This window comes from Heptranchias perlo, unplaced genomic scaffold (assembly GCF_035084215.1).
Source record: "Heptranchias perlo isolate sHepPer1 unplaced genomic scaffold, sHepPer1.hap1 HAP1_SCAFFOLD_336, whole genome shotgun sequence".
NCBI classification, from domain to species: domain Eukaryota; kingdom Metazoa; phylum Chordata; class Chondrichthyes; order Hexanchiformes; family Hexanchidae; genus Heptranchias; species Heptranchias perlo.
Window position 1 is genome coordinate 242,501 of NW_027139348.1, and position 7,500 is coordinate 250,000.

Below are 7,500 nucleotides of genomic sequence, written 5' to 3' on the forward strand. Positions count from 1 at the left end.
TGCAGCCACCGTCGGGCTGGGCACATGGCCTCCCCCCACCATGACGAGGGAGGTTGGCGCCGGTTCCAACCTGGGCTTGCAAGCGGTAATGCATGACAGACAGCCAGCGACAAACAAAAGTCGAAAGGAGCCCACCTTTTGCCAGGCACAGACCGTTAAGGTCACGGACACGCTTGGGTGGTTAAGCTACAGTGACCCTTTCTAGCCGCCTTCGTCGTGTCTGCTGGGCACACATGGCCTTCCCCCCCCTGCCCGTGACAGGGGAGAGGTTGGTGTGCCAGGTCCGACTGGAGTTTGCAAACCATAGCGTTCAAGATACATGCACACACTCAGCCCTCCAGCTCTAAAAGGGTGACGTGTTTTGGTGCTCAGTTGCTAGAGAAATCTCGTGTTCAGCTACCAGAACGGGACTTGCTGTGCACATTCCCGCTCCACTCGAGACGGCAGACACCCGGGCTCTGGAGCTTGAATCGGACCTCTGTTAGACAACACAGGTGGACTTCTCGGCCTCACAAGAGAGCAATACGCCAGCGGGTGAACAGGAGAGTCGTGCCGACAAAACCCACTGACTTTTAAAACTGTCCGTCTGCCACTTGGGACAGAGAGAGGAACCTGACGAGCCTGAACACCAGCCTTGGCTGGACCGCTCGGGCCCTCCCATGTCGGACGCGAGTCGCCAAATCGATCGGAAGAGAGTACCGATTCCTCTCAAAAAGTCTGCGTGCCCGTTATTATAAAAGCAGCCCACCGGCCGCGGTGCCTTGCCCACAAACACACTTGGTGTCTGGGGTGATTCAGAGCCGCCGCGGCTCGAAAGTGTCAACCTGTTTTAAAAGTCATCGCTATGCCGGCACAGGTGACTTTCAAGTTAAAGAGTTCTCTTTATTGGCTTTCAAAAAAATCTGCAAAGTGTCACAGAGATTGAGAAACTCTTTTTTTTCTTTATATTATTATAATATAATATAATGTGTATATGTTTTCGAAAAGCATCCACCAGCAATCCATGGTGAGCGTCTCTCTGCTGGCAAGCTCCTCCTGCCTGAGCCCGACGCTGTCGAGGCTCAACACGATTTCAGACTGACAAAGAGTTCGAAAATTGCCGCCTGATGTAGCTTTAAATGCTGACAGGTGACTTCCGAGTGCTCTTGTAAAGGTCTCCGCTTTGAAATTGAGAGCCTTCTGCCAAGTGTCACTTTTTCAGGCACTCTTAAAGTGCACCTGGGCTGTCAGAGAAAGCTCTGAAAATCGTGTTCTCGAAAATCTCCGGGTACCCGACCAATCCCTAGGTGCCCGAATGACAAGTGTCAATTCGGCAGGACGGCCTCCCACCTCCGGCCGCAGATGCGTCACTAAATCCCCGCAACGGGGGCTTTCTCATTTCGGCATAGGGGCTTCCGCGGCCAACTCATTAACCTGTGCTCGGACTTTTTGTGCCACAAGTGCAAGGGACCGTTTGCCGGCCGCTACTCGCACCCCCCCGCCCAGGGGGGGAATCCTCTGACCGGAGATCCGAAACGCCGGCCGAATCCATCCCCGTCGGACTTCCGAAGGGGTTCCCTCGACCGACTGACTTCCGAACTCCTTTCTGGGCTTAAACGGGTGGAATTCGGACCCTCTCGCAAGGGAGCCGAAGCCCGCCAGCCCCGGGAGGCCTCGGGGCCGCCGTTTTCAAGCCCGACCAAAAAACCCGAAAAATGGGGAAAAATGGGAAAAATTCCCACTCCCAAAAGGCTTAAAAGTCGGTTGGGCGGCAGCCCGGGTCGGTCTCTGCAGACCTGGAGGCGCTAGACACAAGTCTGGTAAACAGGCTAAGTCTCGACATGCCACCTCTTACTATCCTGCAGGTACCCCGCCAATCCCCCCGGAACCGGCTGGCAATTGGCGAATCAGCGGGACGAATTTGAATTCGTGACCGACTCTCTGACACCGAATCGCCGCAAACGCGTTTCGATTTTTCGGCTTCGGTACCTCCCATCAGACTTTGACTGGCCATATCTCCGGACTCACGTGTCGCAGCCGGGACCTTCAGGTACCGTTCGACGCGTCTACCCCTGCCCCGTCGAATGGCGCCCCTCGCGGTGTGGTCCGATTTCCGCATTTTGGTCAGATTTGCCTCCAAAATTTTCAGATTGAGTTGACGAATGCCCCCTACGGGGTAACCTCTTGCCCTTTCGGACCTGGTCCCTGTGACTTAATTTCCGCCTTTTGCTCAATCGTTTCCCCATTTATAATTAATTTTAAAAATCGGGTTACTCAGTTCTGGTTTACCAGTTCCCTCTTCGGACTTCGTTTTTGGTTAATCATTTCCGGTTCACCAGTTCCCGTTTTGGACTTAGTCTCTGCGGGCCGTTTCTCATCTTTTGGTTCATCAGTTCCCCTCTTTTAATAATTTTTTGGCTGCTTTCGTTTGATCATTTCCCTGCCTTCTGGGTAACTTTTCCCCCTTAGGACTTCATCGCCGCACATTGTTTTCGACTTCTGGTTGATCATTTCACCCCTTTTAATCATTTTTGCAACTTTTGGTGAACCATTTCCCCCAGCTTCTGGTTAACCATTTCCCCTTTGGGACTTAGTCTCTGAGCATTCTTTTGGGATTCTGGTTAATCATTTGCCACTTTTTTAAAAATGTTGCCGCTTTTGTTTAATGCTTTCTGGTCAACCTTTCCCTCTTTCAGACTTCACCGCGGCACATTGCTTTAGCCTCCTGGTTAATCATTTCACCCCTTTTAATCATTTTTGCAACTTTTGGTTAACCATTTCCCCCTGCTTCTGGTTAACCATTTCCCCTTTGGGACTTAGTCTCTGAGCATTCTTTTGGGATTCTGGTTAATCATTTGCCAATTTTTAAAAAATGTTGCCGCTTTTGTTTAATGCTTTCTGGTCAACCTTTCCCTCTTTCAGACTTCACCGCGGCACATTGCTTTAGCCTCCTGGTTAATCATTTCACCCCTTTTAATCATTTTTGCAACTTTTGGTTAACCATTTCCCCCAGCTTCTGGTTAACCATTTCCCCTTTGGGACTTAGTCTCTGAGCATTCTTTTGGGATTCTGGTTAATCATTTGCCACTTTTTTAAAAATGTTGCCACTTTTGTTTAATGCTTTCTGGTCAACCTTTCCCTCTTTCAGACTTCACCGCCGCACATAATTTTCGACTTCTGGTTGATCATTTCACCCCTTTTAATCATTTTTGCAACTTTTGGTTAACCATTTCCCCCAGCTTCTGGTTAACCATTTCCCCTTTGGGACTTAGTCTCTGAGCATTCTTTTGGGATTCTGGTTAATCATTTGCCAATTTTTTTAAAATGTTGCCGCTTTTGTTTAATGCTTTCTGGTCAACCTTTCCCTCTTTCAGACTTCACCGCGGCACATTGCTTTAGCCTCCTGGTTAATCATTTCACCCCTTTTAATCATTTTTGCAACTTTTGGTTAACCATTTCCCCCAGCTTCTGGTTAACCATTTCCCCTTTGGGACTTAGTCTCTGAGCATTCTTTTGGGATTCTGGTTAATCATTTGCCACTTTTTTAAAAATGTTGCCGCTTTTGTTTAATGCTTTCCCTGCTTTGTGGTCAACCTTTTCCCCTTTAGGACTTCACCGCGGCACATTGCTTCAGCCTCCTGGTTAATCATTTCACCCCTTTTAATCATTTTTGCAACTTTTGGTTAACCATTTCCCCCAGCTTCTGGTTAACCATTTCCCCTTTGGGACTTAGTCTCTGAGCATTCTTTTGGGATTCTGGTTAATCATTTGCCAATTTTTAAAAAATGTTGCTACTTTTGTTTAATGCTTTCTGGTCAACCTTTCCCTCTTTCAGACTTCACCGCGGCACATTGCTTCAGCCTCCTGGTTAATCATTTCACCCCTTTTAATCATTTTTGCAACTTTTGGTTAACCATTTCCCCCAGCTTCTGGTTAACCATTTCCCCTTTGGGACTTAGTCTCTGAGCATTCTTTTGGGATTCTGGTTAATCATTTGCCAATTTTTTAAAAATGTTGCCACTTTTGTTTAATGCTTTCTGGTCAACCTTTCCCTCTTTCAGACTTCACCGCGGCACATTGCTTCAGCCTCCTGGTTAATCATTTCACCCCTTTTAATCATTTTTGCAACTTTTGGTTAACCATTTCCCCCAGCTTCTGGTTAACCATTTCCCCTTTGGGACTTAGTCTCTGAGCATTCTTTTGGGATTCTGGTTAATCATTTGCCACTTTTTTAAAAATGTTGCCGCTTTTGTTTAATGCTTTCCCTGCTTTCTGGTCAACCTTTTCCCCTTTAGGACTTCACCGCGGCACATTGCTTCAGCCTCCTGGTTAATCATTTCACCCCTTTTAATCATTTTTGCAACTTTTGGTTAACCATTTCCCCCAGCTTCTGGTTAACCATTTCCCCTTTGGGACTTAGTCTCTGAGCATTCTTTTGGGATTCTGGTTAATCATTTGCCACTTTTTTAAAAATGTTGCCGCTTTTGTTTAATCGTTTCCCTGATATGTGGTCAACCTTTTCCCCTTTCAGACTTCATCGCCGCGCATTGTTGTCGACTTCTGGTTAATCATTTTTCCCCTTTAAATCTTTTTTTGCCACTTTTGGTTCACCTTTTCACCCAGCTTCTGGTTAACCATTTGCCCCATTTTACTGAATTTTTCCGCTTTGGTTTAATCATTTCCCTGCTTTCTTGTCAACCTTTTCCCCTTTTGGACTTTGCCGCCGCACTTTGCTTTCGCCTTCTGGTTAAACATTTCTCCCCTTTTAATCCTTTTTCCCACTTTTGGTTCACCATTTCCCCCAGCTTCTGGTTAACCATTTCCCCTTTGGGACTTAGTCCCTGAGCATTCTTTTGGGATTCTGGTTAATCATTTGCCACTTTTTAAAAAATTTTGCCGCTTTTGTTTAATCGTTTCCCTGCTTTCCGGTCAACCTTTTCCCCTTACGACTTCGCCGCCGCACTTTGCTTTCGCCTTCTGGTTAATCATTTCACCCCTTTTAATCCTTTTTCCCACTTTTGGTTAAACAGTTCACCCAGCTTCTGGTTAACCATTTGCCCCTTTGGGACTTAAGTCTCTGAGCATTATTTTGGGATTCTGGTTCACCATTTGTCCCTTTTTAAAAGATATTGCTGCTTCTGTTTAATCCTTTCCCTGCTTTGCGGTCAACCTTTTCCTCTTTCAGACTTCATCGCCGCGCATTGTTTTCGACATCTGGTTCAACATTTCTCCCCTTTTAATCCTCTTTCCCACTTTTGGTTAAGCAGTTCACCCAACTTCTGGTTCACCACTTGCCCCTTTTTACTGAATTTTTCTGCTTTTGTTTAATCATTTCCCTGCTTTCCGGTCAACCTTTCCCTCTTTCAGACTTAATCGCCGCACATTGTTGTCGACTTCTGGTTGATCAGTTCACCCCTTTTTTATCCTTTTTCCCACTTTGGGTTAAGCAGTTCACCCAGCTTCTGGTTAACCATTTGCCCCTTTGGCACTTAAGTCTCTGAGCATTCTTTTGGGATTCTGGTAAACCATTTGTCCCTTTTTAAAAAATGCTGCTGCTTTTGTTTAATGCTTGCCCTGCTTTGCGGTCGATCATTTCACCCCTTTTAATCCATTTTTGCCACTTTGGGTTAAACAGTTCACACAACTTCTGGTTCACCATTTCACATTTCGGAACTTTTATTCCCACCATTACTTTGGGCTTCTGGTTCATCATTTCACGCTGTTTTACAAATCTTTGCCGCTTCACTTTTAATCCACAAACCGGGGCTCGCTTTCGGGTGGGGGGGGGTAGCGGGTTTGGGCCGGGCACTCCACATCCCGGTGTGCGACCGGGTTCGTTCTGGTACCGCTCGGTGCCGCTCGTCCTGCTCTTGCCGCGGAAGCAAACCAGACGACCGTCGGTCTCACGCCCGAGGGGAGAGGAGGCGGAAAGCGGTTTGCAGCCTTTCGCTGTACCTCCGGCGGGCAGCGCCGCACCTCCGAGTGCTCGGTACCGTTCGCTGCGCCTCGTCCGGCCGCACGCAGCGAGCCAAACCCGGAGGAAATCGGCCTGTGCCTTCTCGAGATATGGGCCTCCGGGTGGGACGGACAAACCGGGGCCCCGAGCTCGCTTTCGGCGGCCCGGCACTCGACTTCCCGGTGTCCGAACGTGATCCTTCCGGTACCCTTCGGTGCCCCTTGCCCGACTCTAGCTCCCGTGCTGAAGCGGAGTCGGTCGGCCTGACGGCCTGCCGAGTTAACCAGCGGAAAGCGGTGCGCAGCCTTTCGCTTGCAGCTCCGGCGGGCAGCGCCGCACCTCCGGCTGCTCAGTGCCGTCCGCTGCTCCCCTTCCGGCTGCACGCAGCGAACCATACCCGGAGGAAATCGGCCTCGGCCTTCCGGAGATATGGGCCTGCGAGTGGGACCAATAAATCGGTGCACATTTCCGGCTCGGTTTCCGGCCTCGGCACTATCAGTTCACGCCGTCCGACCGACGTCGTTCTGGCACGGTTCCGTTGCTCCTTGATCCGGTCCAGCCACGGTAATCAGCCGAAGATGGTGGGGGGGACACATTGCCCGCCGAGTTAGCCGGAGGAAATCGGCCTCGGACTTCCTCAGATATCAGCCTCCGGGTGGGACAGACAAACCGGGGACCCGAGCACGCTTTCGGCGGCCCGCTGGTCGACTTCCCGGTGTGCGACCGGGTTCGTTCCAGTACCGTTCGCTGCCCCTCGTCCTGCTCTAGCCGCGGAAACAAACCCGACGACCGTCGGTCTCACGCCCGCGGAGGGAGGTGGCGGAAAGTGGTTTGCAGCCTTTCGCTGTACCTCCGGCGGGCAGCACCGCACCTCCGAGTGCTCGGTACCGTCCGCTGCGCCTTGTCCTGCCGCACACAACGAGCCATACCCGGTGGAAATCGGCCTGTGCCTTCCAGAGATATGGGCCTCCGGGTGGGACGGACAAACCGGGACCCCGTGCTCGCTTTCGGCGGCCCGCTAGTCGACTTCCCGGTGTGCGACCGGGTTGCTTCCGGTACCGTTCGCTGCCCCTCGTCCTGCTCTAGCCGCGGAAACAAACCCGACGACCGTCGGTCTCACGCCCGCGGAGGGAGGCGGCGGAAAGTGGTTTGCAGCCTTTCGCTGTACCTCCGGCGGGCAGCGCCCGACCTCCGAGTGCTCGGTACCGTCCGCTGCGCCTGGTCCGGCCGCACGCAACGAGCCATACCCGGAGGAAATCGGCCTGTGCCTTCCGGAGATATGGGCCTCCGGGTGGGACGGACAAACCGGGGCCCCGAGCGGTGGCACCCTGTTCGCTTTCGGCGGCCCGGCACTCGACTTCCCGGTGTGCGAACGTCATCGTTCCGGTACCCTTCGGTGCCCCTTGCCCCACTCTAGCTCCGGTGCTAAAGCGGAGTCGGTCGGTCTCACGGACGCCGAGTTAGCAGGCGGAAAGGGGTGCGCAGCCTTTCGCTGTCACTCCGGCGGGCTGCACCGCATCTCCGAGTGCTCGGTACCGTACGCTGCGCCGCCTCCTGCCGCACGC